General features: G+C 37.9%; 1 long non-coding RNA gene across 1 annotated transcript in view; it reads right to left on the minus strand.

Moving 5' to 3' along the window:
- Nucleotides 1-1,123: 1,123 nt before the first annotated feature.
- Nucleotides 1,124-17,896, minus strand: part of LOC123605919 — a 271,832-nt gene continuing 255,059 nt past the window's right edge. Inside the window, exon 4 of the long non-coding RNA XR_006716003.1 lies at nt 1,124-2,577. This is a non-coding gene — a long non-coding RNA (uncharacterized LOC123605919). The remainder of the gene's footprint in view (nt 2,578-17,896) is intronic.

Genomic DNA, 17,896 nt, shown 5'->3' on the forward strand with positions numbered 1-17,896 from the left:
AACATTGGGGTGCGTGTGTCCCTTCAAAACAGCACACCTATATCCTCTGGATAAATACCTAGTAGTGCAATTGCTGGGTGGTGGGATAGTTCTATTTTTAACTTTTTGAGGAGCCTCCATACTGTTTTCCAGAGTGGCTGCACCAGCTTGCATTCCCACCAACATTGCAAAAGAGATCCTCTTTCTCCGCATCCTCGCCAACATCTGGTGTTTCCTGAGTTGTTCATGTGAGCCATTCTGACAGGTGTGTGGTGGTATCTCATGGTGGTTTTGATTTGTATTTCCCTGATGGTGAGTGATGTTGAGCTTTTTTTCAAGTTTTTATTTTCTATGTGCCTATAATGATTGGTCTTATAAAGAGACAAATCAGTGGCAGCCTGCACAATAGTACTGGTGGATGCTTTCCAATGGGAAAAAGGCCAGTGCTTTTAAAAATACCTCCCACTGGGGCCCCTGGGTGGCGCAGTCGGTTAAGCGCCCGACTTCACCCAGGTCACGATCTCGCGGTCCGTGAGTTCGAGCCCCGCGTCGGGCTCTGGGCTGAGGGCTCAGAGCCTGGAGCCTGTTTCCGATTCTGTGTCTCCCTCTCTCTCTGCCCCTCCCCCGTTCATGCTCTGTCTCTCTCTGTCCCAAAAATAAATAAACGTTGAAAAAAAAATTAAATAAAAAATAAATAAATAAAAATAAAAATATTTCCCACTGTCTCCGACATTGCTCAGTTAGGTGAATCCCCTCCTTTTAAACCTTTGTTTCTATTACACACAGCTACACTTAGGGCAGCAATGAACAAACTTTTTGCACAAGGGCCAATTCAAGAAAAATAAGATGCTTAGGAGTCAATTATTTTAAAAACTACAACAGAAACAGAAGTTTTTTTAATCAGGAAATTCAATCTGTGCAAGTGTATTTAAGTATTTTAAAGTTTCATCTTATAGCTAAAAGCCCAAGAACCATATGATTAGTTTGCACTGCAGAATCTGACTTCAATATTGCACTTTTGAATAAATTGTATTGCTGAGTAAGACAGTTTTGGAGCTGGCTAATTTTGCCTTCCCATAGCAAGCTCATAAGCTATTTGGCTCCTCTCCTTGTGCTTCTAAATTTTTTCATCTTCAGTTGTTAAATTCATATGGCTATATTAGCAGTGCCTTCACTTCCCAAGAAGTTCTTCTTGTGCCCATCTATTTTGAAATACATAATTTTAACTAGTCGCCTTTCTTTGCTTGTTGGCAGGCATAGCAGGTACTTAAAAATTATTCAAAATGCAATCGTCTCCACTTGTATCAATGAAAATATCTTTTTTTTTTTTTATTTCTCAGATTAAGTCAGTTGGTCACTTGGTATTCACCAACTACCTGCCTTCTGTGGACAGGTGAGAGAGATGGTATGTACATCTTCATTTTTATTAGATCCAGCCAAATTTCTCTCCACAATGGTCGTTCCAACATATGCCCCTACATGCATAAGTGTTTCTGTTTCCTCACATCCTTGCCAACTTTTGTTGTTATTTGCAACTTCCTCATTACTTGTGAACTGGAGCATCTTTTCATACATTTATCAACCATTTATATTGCCTCTTATGTGAACCGTTAATATCTTTTTCAACTGGATTGACTATCATTTTCTTATTAAGTTATAGGATTCCTTTTTATATAGGGTGCAAATATCTTCCTCAGACTATTTGTTTCTTCTTTATGATATCCTTTTTCCCAAAGAAGTTTTTCATTTTAATAAAGCTCAAATTTATCCAACTTTCCTCTATGGTTTCTGATTTATGTGTCCTGTACAAGAAAACTTCTCCGATTCCAATGTCATAATATTCTACGTTTTCTTCCAAAAGTTTCAAAGTTTGCTTTTCACACTTAAATCCTAATATATCTGGAATTTATCTTGTATACAGAGTGAGGCAGGGATCTAGTTTTATCTTCTCCATCATGCTCACTCTTTCTTATTTTAAGTGTCATTTCTTTTCTTATAGCTGGGGTTTTTTTCTTTGTATGTCCTTAATCACAAAATGATTCATGTTAATAAGTTGTTAATTAAATTACTAAGTTATTTTAGTTCCTAGGTTCTAATCCTGTTGCATGTTTTGTGCCTAATTCTATCTCTTGGAGGACTGTTGCCTGACAATTTGTAATTTTAGAGTGTGAGCTCATCTTCAGCAGGACTTTGCAGGCATACTTTGTTTTATTGGGCTTCATTTTAGTACCTTTTACAGGTAATTGTGTGTTGTTGTTTTTTTGTTTTTGTTTTTGTTTTTTTATAAATGGAAGGCTTATGGCTATCTTGCATTGAAAAAGTCTATTGGCACCATTTTTTCAAGAGCATTTGCTTACTTTGTGTATCTGTATCACATTTGGGTAATTCTCATATTTCGAACTTTTTCATTAGTATTACATTTGCTATGGTGTCTTTGATCACTGACCTTTGATGTTACTATTCTAATTGTGCAGTGCCACAGACTATGACCATATAAGTCGGCAAACTTAATAAATAAATGTTAAGTATGTTCTGACTGCTCCACTTACCAGCCATTCCCACATCTCTCTCTCCCTCTTCTCAGAAACTCCCTGTTTCCTGTAACACAACAATACTGAAATTAGGCCAATTAACAACCCTACAATGGCCTCTAAGTCTTCAAGTCAGATGAAGAGTTATATGTCTCTCACTTTAAGTCAAAAGCTAGAAATGATTATGCTTAGTGAGGAAGGCATGAGGAAAGCCAAGAGAGGCTGAAAGCTAGGCCTCTTGCTCCAGTTAACCAAAGTGTGAATGCTAAGAGTTCACGAAGAAAATTAAACGCACTATTCCAGTAGATACATGAATGAGAAGAAAGCAACACAGCCCTATTGCTGATGTGAATAAAGTTGTAGTGGTCTGGATAGAAAATCAAACCAGCCACAACATTCCCTTAAACCAAAGCCTAACCCAGAGCAAGGCCCCGACTCTTCACAATTCTATGAAGGTTAAGAGAGATGAGTAAGCTACAGAAGAAAAAGTTGAACCTAGTAGAGGTTGGTTCATGAGGTTTAAATAAAGAAGCCATCTCCACAACATAAACATGCAAGGCGAAGCAGCAAGCGCTCATGTAGAAGCTGCAGCAAGTTCTCTGGAAGATCTAACTAAGATAAATCATGAAAGTGGCTACACTGAACAACATATTTCCAATGTAGATGAAACAGCCTTCTATTAGAAGAAGATACCATCTAGAGCTTTCATGCCTACAGAAGAGAGGACAATGCCTGGCTTCAAGGCTTGAAAGCACAGGCTGACTCTTTTTTCTTAAGGGATAATGCAGCTGGTGACTTTAAGTTAAAACCAATGCTCATCTATCATTCTGAAAAGCTTAATGCCCTTAAGAATTATGCTAAGACTACTCTGTCTGTGCTCTATAAGTGGAACAACAAAGCCTGGATGATAACATATCTCTTTACAACATGGTCGACTGAATATTTTAAGCCCAATGTGGAGACCTGCTGCTCAGAAAAAAAAGATCCCCCCCTTTTCTTTTTAATATATGAAGTTTATTGTCAAATTGGTTTCCATACAACACCCAGTGCTCATCCCAAAAGGTGCCCTCCTCAATACCCGTCACCCACCCTCTCCTCCCTCCCCCCCCCCCATCAACTCTCAGTTTGTTCTCAGTTTTTAAGAGTCTCTTATGCTTTGGCTCTCTCCCACTCTAACCTCTTTTTTTTTTTTTTTCCTTCCCCTCCCCCATGGGTTTCTGCTAAGTTTCTCAGGATCCACATAAGAGTGAAAACATACGGTATCTGTCTTTCTCTGTATGGCTAATTTCACTTAGCATCACACTCTCCAGTTCCATCCATGTTGCTACAAAGGGCCATATTTCATTCTTTCTCATTGCCACGTAGTACTCCATTGTGTATATAAACCAGAATTTCTTTATCCATTCATCAGTTGATGGACATTTAGGCAAAAGATCCCTTTCAAAATATTATTGCTCAACGTACCTGGTTACCTGAGAGCCCTGATGGAGATGCACAATCAGACGAATATTGTTTCCATGCCTGCTCACATAACAATTATTCTGTAACTCTCAGATCAAGGGATAATTTCTACTTTCAAGTATTCTTATTAAAGAAATACATTTCATAGGCTATAGCTGCCATAAATAGTGATTCTTCTGATGGATCTGGGCAGTGTAAATTAAACACCTCTGGAAAGGATTCACCATTCCAGATGCCATTAAGGAACATTTTCGATTTGTGGGAAGAGGTTGATTCCAGCCATCATGGATGACTCTGAGGGGTTCAGAACTTCAGTGGAAGAAGTAATTGCAGACATGCTAAGAAATACCAAGAGAACTAGAATTGGAAGCAGAACCTCAAGATGTGACCCAACTGTTGCAATCTCATGATAAAACTTGAATGGAAAAGTTGTTTCTTATGGATAAATGCAAGAAAGTGGTTTCCTGAGCTGGAATCTACTCGTGGTGAAGATACCTTGAAGATTGTTGAAATGACAACAAAGGATTTAGAATATTACATCAACTCAGTTGATGGAGCAGTGGCAGCATTTTAGAGGACTGACTCCAATTTTGCAATAAGTTCTACTGTGGGTAAAATGCTAACAAACAGCATCACATGTTACAGAGAAATCATTTGTGAAAACAAGAATCCATTGATGCAGCAAAATTCACTGTTGTCTTATTTTAAGAAATTGCCACAGCCACCTCCAACTTCAGCAGCCATCTCCCTGATCAGTCCTCCCATCAGCAAAGACCTTCCACCAGCAAAAAGATTATGACTCTCTGGGGCGCCTGGGTGGCTCAGTCGGCTAGGTGGCTGACTTCGGCTCAGGTCATGATCTCACGGTCCGTGAGTTTGAGCCCCGCGTCGGGCTCTGTGCTGACTGCTCAGAGCCTGGAGCCTGTTTCAGATTCTGTGTCTCCCTCTCTCTCTGACCCTCCCCTGTTCATGCTCTCTCTCTGTCTCAAAAATAAATAAACGTTAAAAAAAAAATTAAAAAAAAAAAGATTATGACTCTCTAAAAGCTCAGGTGATGATTAGCATTTTTTAGCAATAAAGCAATTTTTAAACTATTTTTTAATGTTTATTTTTTATCTTGGCAGGGGAGGGGCAGAGAGACAGAGAGAGAGAGAATCCTAAGTAGGCTCCACACTGTCAGTGCAGAGCTCAACGTGGGGTTCGGTCCCATGAACCATGAGATCATAGAATATGAGCTGAAATCAAGAGTCAGATGCTTAACTGACTGAGTCACCCAGGCATCCTGGCAATAAAGCATTTTTAAATTAAGATATGTACATTTTTTAGAGCGCCTGGGTGGCTCAGTCAGTTAAGCATCCAACTGGCTCAGGACATGATCTTGTGGATTGTGGGTTCAAGCCCCACATCAGGCTCTGTTCTTATAGCTTAGAGCCTAGCACCTACTCTGGATTCTGTGTCTCCTTTTCTCTCTTCCCTCCCTTTGTCACCCTCTGTCTCTCTCCCTCAAAAATAAACATAAAATTTTTTTAAAAATATATGTACATTCTTTTAGTTTATTTAGAGAGAAAGAGAGCATGCAAGCGAGAGACAGGCAGAGATATAGAGAGACTGAGAGAGAGAGAGAGAGAGAGATAGAGAACCCTGAGCAGGCTCTACACTGTCAGTGCAGAGCCTGATGTGGGGCTCAAACCCACAAACCATGAGATCATTACCTGAGCTGAAACCAAAAGTCAGACGCTTAACTGACTGAGCCACCCAGGCACCCCCAGATATGTACATTGTTTTTTAAAGACATAATGCTATTGCATACTTAATTAAAAATAGTCTAGTGTAAATATAACATATATATGCACTGGGAAACAAAAAAATTCATTTGACTTACTTTATTATGATATTCGTTTTATTGTGGTGGTTTGGAACAATACCCACAATATCTCCAAAGTATGTCTGTACTTCTATAAGGTAACCCTGGTGTACCACAGACCCAAGACCAATCTTTAACATAATTTCTCATCAAGAGTTTCTAAGACCATACAGATATAAATATAGTTAACCTCAAACTCATGAAGTGGAAGCTTGTGAATACAAATTATCAGGGAAACTTTTGTTTCTACATATAGCTCTTAGAGACACAGACAGCTTCCCTGTGCTGGTCAGTGGGGTTGTTTTTTTCCTGGTTCATTTTTCACAGAGGTGGAGCCATTTAGAGTTCAAACTACACACAACTGAGGATATTTACAGGAAAAACACAACCACTTGGTAAAGAGAAGAGTCCATAATTAAAGTTACTTAAGGGCAACCTTACTTTATGTGCAATGAGCTAAACTAAACAAAGGTTTTCTGTCTTATAAATTAAGAACTAGTAATTGTATTGTCAAGTGCTGCATCCCATGGCTTGCTGCTAAATTCAGAGAGCCCTTGTCGGTTGGCTTTAAAAAGATACCCAGGGGCGCCTGGGTGGCGCAGTCGGTTGAGCGTCCGACTTCAGCCAGGTCACGATCTTGCGGTCCGTGAGTTCGAGCCCCACGTCGGGCTCTGGGCTGATGGCTCGGAGCCTGGAGCCTGTTTCCAATTCTGTGTCTCCCTCTCTCTCTGCCCCTCCCCCGTTCATGCTCTGTCTCTCTCTGTCCCAAAAATAAATAAACGTTGAAAAAAAAAATTTTTTTTAAAAAGATACCCAAATCCACTTTACTGGGTGAAGGTTACTTTATGGTGGAAGGGAAACTTTTTCCCTTCTTTTGCCATCCTCCAACCTTTCTGCCATCCTCCAAGAACTTTCCATACATCTGCCTTACCATGATGAAAATGCTGCAGGGAATACTTAGCTAGAGGTTCCTTAGGAGAAACCTGGGTAAGACCATGTGCCCTTGTTTAGGTATGAGAATATATACAAGTAGGGACCAATGCAACAATCTCTTCTAAAGGTGCACTCCCTGTTCTTTTAGGAGCATATTAATAATTACTTTTACTCTCTCCTGCCTCCTAATCACAGGCATTTCCAGTGTTGTCAAAACAGTTCCTGCCTGCATCTGTTTTCAACCATTGGCATGGGTTCCAGGGAGTGTTTGTGAGAGAGGAACAGAACAAAAGATTGACAGCCATGTGTTGACATTTTGGGACTGTTTGGAAATGAGAATAATCCAGGTTTGATGTTGTAATTCCTCCTTTTATGGGCAAAAGTAATGTCTCAGCATGAATGAGCATAACTAAACGTACTGGGACACACCCCAGGCACATGCACTCCCTGGACACTCACTGTGCTTTTTGTTGTTGCTGTTGTATCACAAAAGGCAGCAGACAACTTTTGCTTCCCCACTCCCAAATCTCTTACCCCATTTTATTGAAATGAATAAAACATCAGTCTTAAAGGGAAAAAAAATTCCCTGATTTATGTGTATCTTTCTTTCCTATGATCCTAGTTACCATTCATCACAATGAATTAATTTTTAATTACATAATAGATTCTCATTGATAAAATTAAAATACAGATAAAGAAAAACTTCTCTGTGCCTACTCACCCAATCCCACATCGTTCCCCAATTGTGTATCCTTATCACCCATCCACTCTGTATCCTTTTAGAATTTTTCCAACCATATACATTCACATTTATGTTCTAATATAAGAAAGGATACATTTTGTTTGGTAAGAGTTTCTGTTTGTTTAAATTGTGCCATACTCTGTATAGTGTACTCCAATTAGTTTTTATTACTTAAGTTGAATGTATTTTTCTTATCAGTGCCCATTTATTGATTTCATTCTTTTTAATGGAAGCATAATCTTCTGCAGAATTGATATATAGTAGTTTATTTGAATATTTCTAAAAGATGGAAATGTGGATTATTTAAAAATTTTTCACTATTACAAAGAATGCTATGATGAATGCCCTTGAACAATGTTATGATGAATTTCTGGGTAACTGTGCTAATGTTTTGTCTAGCATAGGTTCTGAGAAGTGAAAATTGGGGGGCATAAGGGTAACAGTTACTTCTTTAAAGCAGCAATAAAATCTATCTAATCTATTTAGCTTGGACTGCCATAACAAAATACTATACTGAGTGGTTTAGAAACAGATATTTATTTCTCACAGTTCTGGAGGCTGGAAAGTCTAAAATTAAGGTGCTGATAGATTCAATTCCTATTGAAAGCCCTCTTCCTGGCTTGCAGATTTTCATCTTCTGACCGTGTCCTTACATAATGGAAAGAGATTGAGTTCCGGACTCTCTTCCTCTTCTTACAAGGATACTAATTCCACCAGGGAGGCCCCACTCCCATGACTCATCTAACCTAATTACCTCTCAAAGGCTTCACCTCCAAATACCATAACTGTGTGGAGCTGAGCTTCAAAATATGAGTGTGGGGGGGGGGGCACAAATATTCTATTATCCATCTACCTATCTCTATCTATCTATCTATCTAAATAGGTAATAAAGGACTATAGTTTAAAAAATTCAAAGTCATGATAAAGAGTAATCATAAATCGAAAAGCAGGCATTAAAAAATGTGGATTTTAATTCAATCATATCAATAATCACATTGTATGTGAACGATTTAAACACACCAATTAAACAACAGATTGTCTGGGTTAAAAGAACAAAGGAAGGTTCAACTATATGTTACCTATATGAAACCCACTTTAAATTTAAAGAGATAAATTAAAAGTGAAGGGAGAGAAACACTAATAAAAAGAAAGCCAAAGTACCTATATTAATATCAAAGTAGACTTAAGAACAAAGAATTATTACCAGTGATGAATGGACATTCCATTTTGATAAAGAGGTTGGTTCATAAAAAAGATGTAACAATCTTAAATGTATATGCATTTAACAAGACAACTTCAAACTACAGGAAGCAAAAATTAACAAAACTAAAAGGAGAAAAAGGCACATCCACAATTATAGTTAAAGTCTTAAGCATTTTTCTCTCAGTAACCAATAGAGTAAATAGAGAATTGGTAAGGATGTAGATGACCTAAACAACACTATCAACCAACTTGACCTAATTGACATTTATAGGACACTTGGCCCAACAAGAGCAGTATCTCAAAAATGTTAAAAGATTTAAATCATCCAAGATGCTCTCTGTCCATAATAGTATTAAAGAAGAAATCAATAACAGAAAAATATCTTTAAGATCCCCAAATATTTGACAATTGAACAATATGTACTAAATAACCCATGAGTGAAAGAGGAAGTCATAAGGACAAATGGAAAGTATCTGGAATTTAAAGAAAATGAAAAAAACAATATATCAAAATTTATAAATGTAGCTAAGGCAGGGCTTAGGGGGAAATGTATAGCATTAAACGTATAGCATTATATTAGAAAGGTTACTGGGAAAATAAAAATCGAAAGGAAGACTGAAGACACAGAGTCACAACATGCAAAAACAAAGGAGAAAGCAGTAACTAGGCCCTCAGCCAATGTCACACCTCCCACTAATCCTGTGAGAATGCCACTACATCAACTATAGGCCACTGACCATGCCAGGCTGCCTGAAAGTCTCTACTGGCTCTGGAAATTGGCTCTCATCACCCCAGCTGCTTCCACCAATAAATAATGAGAATGTTTCTTGTTCTTTATTTCTACTTTTTAGGATCTTCACAGTCCCAAGCTTATGGATCGGACTGGCTGGACCATATGCCCCTATCTTAACTGAGAGAATGAATGACTTAAGTGGTCAGTTTCTGTGATTAAAAAAAAAAAAAAACTGGCTATTTGTCCCATAAAAAATTAGATCCAGAAATTATTACGAAAATGAGTTAAATTTTCCCTGATAGGATATATCTGGTCAAAAAGACCCAGACTTGAGAACGAAGGGTATGTTGTAAGGAGAATTTCTAGAGACCTCTCGGGATTTTTCAAGAGGCTGAAACTGAATCTTCTATCCCAAACATCATCCTAACTCCACTCTTCCCACTCTATACACAACAATGGAGGAGGAAAGAGAATGAGAGATCAGAGTTACCAAGAATGCAGTGTTCATGTTGGGAGGCTGTTTCTGGACACCACCCAACAACTCCATACTCTTCCCTTCATCCTCACTCATGCAGGATTTCTACCAACCGTTCTCTCTCACAAATGAGGGAAGTACGGGGCACCTGGGTGGCTTAGTCGGTTGAGTGTCTGACTTCAGTTCAGGTCATGATCTCGCAGTCTGTGAGTTTGAGCCCCGCATCAGGCTCTGTGCTGACAGCTCGGAGCTCAGAGCGTGGAGCCTGCTTCGGATTCTGTGTCTCTCCCTCTCTCTCTCCAACCCTCCCCGACTCATGCTCTGTCTCTCTCTCTGTCAAAAATAAATAAACATTAAAAAAAAATTTCTTTAAATAAATTTTTTAAAAAATGAGGGAAGTAGACAAGCAACCATGGGTAGAGTCTGAGAGTATTTGTAAGAAAGGAAGGCTCATGTCTCACTCTCTGCCTGTGGGCCTTATGTAGTAGACAATTGGATATAAGAGGTAAAAAGAAAATGAATGGAAGGTTAGACAGGAAGTTTAATTTTAACTATGAGACCTGCCCAAGGTGTCATTAAATAATGGTAAAGGATACTATGACAGTACAGTTGAAAGCATTTATACCGATAACACTGCTTAGTTGCAGTCAACAGAATCCACTCTACCTAGCTTTGTCAGAAAGGAATTTATTTAGGGATATAGGAAGCACTTAGAACCACTAATAGGATTGATGAAAGAGATTCCAGGCTGAGCTCTAAGAAACTGACCTCAAAAGAGTTTTTGACTCTGCCACAATTAAAACAAAAGCAAAAACAAAAACAAAAATCAGAAAGCCACGACACCTCTAAGACACTGCTTCTGCTAAGAGGGGCCAAATGGATGCTCCATGTCCTGACTTTTTATTTTTTTCTCCTTCTTTCCTTCCTTCCTTCCTTCCTTCCTTCCTTCCTTCCTTCCCTCACTTTCTTTCTTTCTTTCTCTTGAGAGAAAGAGAGAGGGAGGGGCAAAGGGAGAGAGAGAATCTTAAGCAGACTCCACACCCAGTGTAAAGCCCAACATGGGGCTCAATCTCCTGATCATGAGATCATGACCTGAGCCAAAATCAGGAGTCAGATGCTTAACCAACTGAACCACCCAGACTCCCCATGTCCTGCCTTTTTAAACAAAAGTTCTAAATCAAAGTCTTTTGTAAATGTATCTTTTTTATGGAAACTAAATTATGTCCTCACACTTGGAATATGGGAAATGGCAATGTAGTATCGTTTATTATTCTACATGTAAAACGGATTTAAATTGTGGGAAAGTATTAAAATGTGAAAAAAGGCACATCTGGGTTGCTCAGTCAGTCAAGCACCCAAATGTTGATTTCAACTCAAGTCATGGTCTTGTGGTTTATGGGATTGAGCTCCAAGTCAGGTTCTGAGCTGATAGCATAGGGCCTGCTTGGCATTCTCTCCCTCTCTCTCTGCCCCTCCCCCTGCTCACTCTCTCTCTCTCTCTCTCTCTCTCTCTCTCTCTCTCTCTCAAAATGAATAAACTTTTAAAAATGTGAAAAAATGTTTAATAGTTTTGGAGCAATGCAAATGACAATACCTACTATAGCCATTACTGGAAAAAAAAATTTATCTTAATTCATGACTTGAGACTATGTAAAAAAAACTGGTTAAAGGAATATATAACATTGATCTACATCTTGATTTTCTCACTTAAATTATGTCTATATCAATTACACATAAATCTGCTTCATTTGTTAATGGTTGTATCATATTCCATTGTGTGGATAGATTCTAATGTATTCAGTTCTCTAATGATAGAAATTGAGGTTGTTTCCTATATTTTGCTATTATATTTTAAAAGCTGCAGTGCAGTTATTACTGGCACACAGTAATAACCCACTATGATCGGGCCCTTTCCAAATGAGAGACTGGCATTTCTTTGCTTTGTTTTTATGGCTTTCCAGAATTAAATAGAAGAGAAATATTTTCCCCTTTCAGGTGAATGTGCTATATACTTGAAAATCAATTTTTGAATAAAGTTACAGCAAAAAAGAGATTCATGGGAGAGGAAGTTTTCACACCAGGTATCTTTGTGACCTCAGGCAAGTGACAAACTTTTTTGGGATTAATCTCATTATCTGTGAACTTCAAAGTTTAGATCAGGTGATCCCTTAGGTACAGCTATTGAACTCTGTGGTCCTGAGTAATGTCATTGGGATACCTTTTGTTGCTTTAATCTTTCAGAAAAAAAAGTATATCTTTTACTTTTCTTGAAAGACCTAGAGAAATGAGACCCATGACTTTGTTTCTTCTTGTGTCTCCATCCTTCTCATCTTCACAGCACCAAAAGCAGCACTCCAAATACAGTAGATGCTTAGAAAATTAATTACCAAGTGATGGTGTACCACCACTGAATTAAGTGCTCATGGGTAGATTTTGGAATAATCGTTCCTATGCCTTGCTCACATTTAGGTTCTAGAATGCTCTATTCTTCTCTGTGGTTAAGGAATTGAAGCATTCCTTCCTGAATCCATTCTCTGTGAAGGAACTGTGTGATTTTTATTAACTGGATTGTCTTGTATTATAAATTACGGTTTATCAGTTAGTAATTTGGTCCTTAAATTTGTTTTGTCACTATATACTTTTTAGTCCTTTGGAAACTTTGGAACCCTGAGAGACTCAAATCCCTTCATGGAAATGAGGCAAAACATGTTTGGAAGAATTTGTCTTTAATGTATATGAAAGTATTTTGTAAATGTCATACTCTTTTTTTTTTCTCTGCGATTGTGGACAAAATGTAGAGTCCTGAATCATAAGTGGACAATGGGTTATAATAAGGTAGATAACCTTGCAACACAGCAGAAACAGCAGTCTTTGTCAGGTGGTCCAGAGTACAAATCACATTCTGTCTCACAGGTATGTGGCTTTAGGGCAGTCATTTGACCTCTCTAGGCCTCAAGTTAATTATATTTTCTTTGCATTGCTATTACAAAATTTAAAAGAGTATATGTAACATGTCTTTCATATGTTAATTCCAAACTATGGCCATTGTTAGTATTATTACCCATGCAGTGATGATGAGAATATAAAATACATTCAAATGGTGGACTGAACACACAGCCACATGGAAGAAGGCAAACGGCCTGGACAAGGTATTAGGGCTACCCTCTAGCTTCCACAAAGCTAGCTGAGTGGAATTGCCTGGTATTAACTAAGCAGACACAATCTCCAGGAGCTTATGTAAAAACCAGTTATACTTTAATATAGTCCATTAAAAAAAAAGACTGTTCAGTGTCTTCTGGTGTGATCTCTATGCCAAAAATACTATCTGGCTATTCATGCAGAGGTATATGCAGTGTGTCGGTCATCCTGGATCGTCTCCTTGTCTCTCACCCCATACAAACTACCAGCTCTGCATCCCTTCCTCCCCATCCCAGGTCTGCCTTGGCTCTGGTTGTACTGCCTGTTTCCTGGATTCCTGTCTTTTCTCCAGTCTCACTCCCTTACAAGTACTTGTTAATCCTACTGCCAGAGTGATGGCTCCACTGCCTCCCTGTAGGCTAAAGTATAAATCATATTCTTCTTTGACTCATACAAAATCCTCCATCACCATTCCCATCCACCTCCAGCCTAACCTCCCATTACTTCTTACCATCTTCTCCCCACCTCCCAAACTCTACTCTCCTAAGAATACTCATCTATTTGTAGGTCCTGAACACTCCATGTTTTATATTGCACATGCAGTTAGTTCCTCTGGCTGGAATGCCCTCCACTGGATTGTTTACCTGAGAATCACCTGCTGAGCTTTCATAAAGACTTCCCTGCCTCCTTCACTTGGCTAGGTGCTCTCCCGTCTACCTTATGCTCACCCCATTCTCCACACAAACCTTGCTAAGGCAATTGACATACTGCTGTGTAATGGTTTGCCTGTTGGTTCCTCCAGAATTGGATTGTAAGTCCCTGGAAAGGCTTTTTGATAATAACAACTACATGTATGTTCGTATTTGTCTCCCCAGGACTAACACAACACTTGGCACACAGTAGATATTCAACAAATGATGGTAACTAGCTATATCAGTTAGAAATGAGCATGGCTGTAAGTGATGGAATATGTGACTAGGAGTAGTGAGAAAAAATAATGAGTTATTTTCCACAGATAAGATTTCTGGAAGCAAGTGATTACTAGTGTTGGCTTAGCTGTTCACAGATGCCATTAGGGGACTTAGCTTTATCTTTCTTCTTTTAATCTATCCTCAACCTAACAGCCAGTGTGATCTTGTTAAAATTTAAGTCAGATCACATCATATCTCTATGCACAACCCTCCAATGATTTGCTCAGAGGAATATCAAAGTCCTTACATTAGCATTTGGGGCCGCACCACATGTATGTCTGCTGTTCTTTTCTCTACAGTACTTTTCACTATGTGACATACTATATCTTTCACTTATTATACAGTATATATTATCTTTCTCTCCTGTCACCACTAAAATGCAAACCTCAAGGAGAAAAAAAATTGTATATTTTGCTCACTTCTATATCTCTAACAAACTAAAACAGTTCTTAGCACATAGTGGACACTCAGTAAATATTAGTTGAATAATTAAATGAATGTATCCTCAAGTAAAACCACAAATGAGAAAGGAGAAATAACAACTAACAGCAAAGAAATACAAAGAATTATACGAGAATATTATGAAAAACTATTTGTGAACAAATTGGACAACCTGGAAGAAATGGATAAATTCCTAGAAACATATAAACTCTCAAAACTGAAACAAGAAGAAACAAAATTTGAACAGACTGATAACCAGCAATGAAATTGAATCAGCAATCAAAGAAATCCCAAAAAGCAAAAGTCCAGGAGCAGATGGCTTCACAGGTGAATTCTACCAAACATTTAAAAGTTAGTACCTATTCTTTTCAAGCCATTCCATAAAACAAAAAAGGAAGAAAAATTTCCAAACTCATTCTATGAGGCCAGAATTACCCTGTTGCCAAAACCAGATAAAGACACCATAAAAAAGAGAACTACAGGCCAATATTTCTGATGAACATAGATGCAAAAATCTCAACAAAACACTAGCAAACCAAATCCAACAATACATTTAAAAAAATCATTCATCATCATCAAGTGGAATTTATTCCTGGGCTGCAAGTGTGGTTCAGTATTTGCAAATCAATCAACATGATACATCACATCAATAAAACAAAGGATAAGAACCCTATGATCATTTCAATAGATACAGAAAAAGCATTTGACAAAGTACAACACCCATTCATGATAAAAGCCCTCAACTGGATAGGTTTAGGGGAAACATACCCAATATAATAAAGTCCATATATGAAAAACTCACAGCTAACATCATCCTCAATGGGGAAAAACTGAAAGCTTTTCTCCAAGTCAAGAAAAAGATAGGGATATCCACTCTCTCCACTTTTATTCAACATAGTCCTTTAAGTCTTAGCCACAGCAATCAGACAACAAAAAGAAATAAAAGACATCCAAATTGGCAAGAAAGAAGTAAAGCTTTCACTATTTGCAGGTGATATGATACTATATATAGAAAATCAGAGAGACTCCACCAAAAAATTGCTAGAATTGATAACGGATTCAGTAAAGTCACAGGATACAAAACCAACATACAGGAATCTGCATTTCTATACACCAATAATGAAGTACCAGAAAGAGAAATTAAGTTATTTATCCCATTTACAATTACACCAAAAAAATAGTAAGATACCTAGGAATAAACCTAACCAAAGAGGTAAAAGATCTATACTCTGAAAACTATAAAACACTGATGAAAGAAACTGAAGATGACACAAGGAAATGAAAGACATTCCACATTTATGGATTGGAGAAACATATATTGAAATGTCTATACTACCCAAAGCCATCCATGCATTTAATGCAATCCCTGTGAAAATACCAACAGCATTTTTCACAGAGCTAGAACAAAAAATCCTAAAATTTGTATGGTTCCATAAAAGACCCCAACTAGCCAAAGCAACCTTGAAAAAGAAAAACAAAGCTGGAAGCATCACTTCAAGTTCTATAACAAAGCTGTCATAATCAGGGGAGGCTGCATGGCTCACTAAGTTGAGCATCTGACTCTTGGCTTCAGCTCAGATTGTGATCCTAAGGTTTTGGGATAGAGCCCCGTGTCAAGCTTCAAACTAAGCATGGAGTTGGCTTAAGATTCTCTCTCTCACCATCTTCTCTGCTTGCCCACTTGCTTGTGTGCCCTCTCTCTCTAAGAAACAAACACAAAACAAAAAACAAAAGCAAAAAAATACAAAGCTGTCATAATCAAAACAGTATGGTACTGGCACAAAAACAGACACGTAGACCATTGGAATAGAACAGAAAATCCAGAAAGGAACCCACAACTATATGGTCAATTAATCTTTGACAAAGTGGGAAAGAATACCTAATGGGGAAAAGGTAGTCTCTTAAACAAATGGTATTGTGAAAACTGGACAGCTACATGCAAATGAATGAAACTGGACTACTTTCTTAGACCACAGGCAAAAATAAAATCAAAATGGATTAAAGACCTAAATGTGAGGGGCGCCTGGGTGGTTCAGTCAGTTGAGCGTCCGACTTCGGCTCAGGTCATGATCTCGTGGTCTGTGAGTTCGAGCCCCGTGTCAGGCTATGTGCTGACAGCTCAGAGCCCAGACCCTGCTTCCGATTCTGTGTCTCCCTCTCTCTCTGCTCCTCCCCTGCTCACATTCTGTCTCTCTCTCAAAAATAAATAAACATTAAAAAAAATTAAAAAAAAAAAAAAGACCTAAATGTGAGACATGAAACCATAAAAATCCTAGAGGAGAAAACGGGCAACACAGGCAGTAACTTCTCTGACATGGGTGATAGCAACTTTTTTCTAGATAGGGTCCTAAGGCAAGAAAAACAAAATTAAAAATAAACTATTGGGACTACATCAAAATAAAAAGCCTCTGCACAGCAAAGTAAACAATCAATAAAACTAAAAGGCAATATATGGAATGGGAGAAGATATTTGCAAAGCACATATCCAATAAAAGGTTAGTATCCAAAAGAGATAAATATACAAAGAACTGATACAACTCAACACCTAAAAAACAAATAATGCAGATGGCCAACAGACATAATAAAAAGATACTCAACATCACTCATTGTCAGGGGAATTCAAATCAAAACTACAATGAGATATCACCTCATACTTGTCAGAATGGCCAAAGTCAAGAACACAAGAAATAACAGGTGTTGGTGAGGATGTGGAGAAAAAGAAACCCTCATGCACTGTTGGCGGGAATACAAACTGGTGCAGCTAATGTGGAAAATAGTATAGAGATTCCTTAAAAAGTTAAAAACAGAACTACCCAATGATCCAGCAATTTCACTAATGGGTATTTACCCAAGGAATACAAAATCACTATTTCATGCACTCTGATGTTTATAACAACATTATCTACAATAGCTAAGACAAAAAAGCAGCCCAAGTGTCCATCTATAGATGAATGGATAAAGAAGATGTGATATATATATATAATGGATTCTTATTCAGCCACAAAAAAAAAAAAAAGAAAGAAATCTTGCCATTTGCAACAACGTGGATGGAGTTAGAACAATGCTAAGTGAAATAAGGCAGTCAGAGAAAGACAAATACCATATGATTTCACTCACATGTGGAATTTAAGAAACAAAACAAATGAGCAAAGGGAATAAAAGAGAGAGAGAGACAAATCAAGAAACAGACTCTTAACTGTAGAGAACAAACTGATCGTTACCAGAGGGGAGGTGGGTTGTGGAATGGGTAAAATAGATGATGGATATTAAGGAATGTCCTTCTCATATTTAGCACAGGGTGATATGTGGAATTGTTGAATCACTATATTGTACGTCTGAAACTAATATAATTCTCTGTTAACCAACTGGAATTAAAATTAAAAAATATATACATTCATACATGGATCTTCCTATTCCACTTTGCC

Source organism: Leopardus geoffroyi, chromosome A1, assembly GCF_018350155.1.
Source record: "Leopardus geoffroyi isolate Oge1 chromosome A1, O.geoffroyi_Oge1_pat1.0, whole genome shotgun sequence".
Classification (NCBI taxonomy): domain Eukaryota; kingdom Metazoa; phylum Chordata; class Mammalia; order Carnivora; family Felidae; genus Leopardus; species Leopardus geoffroyi.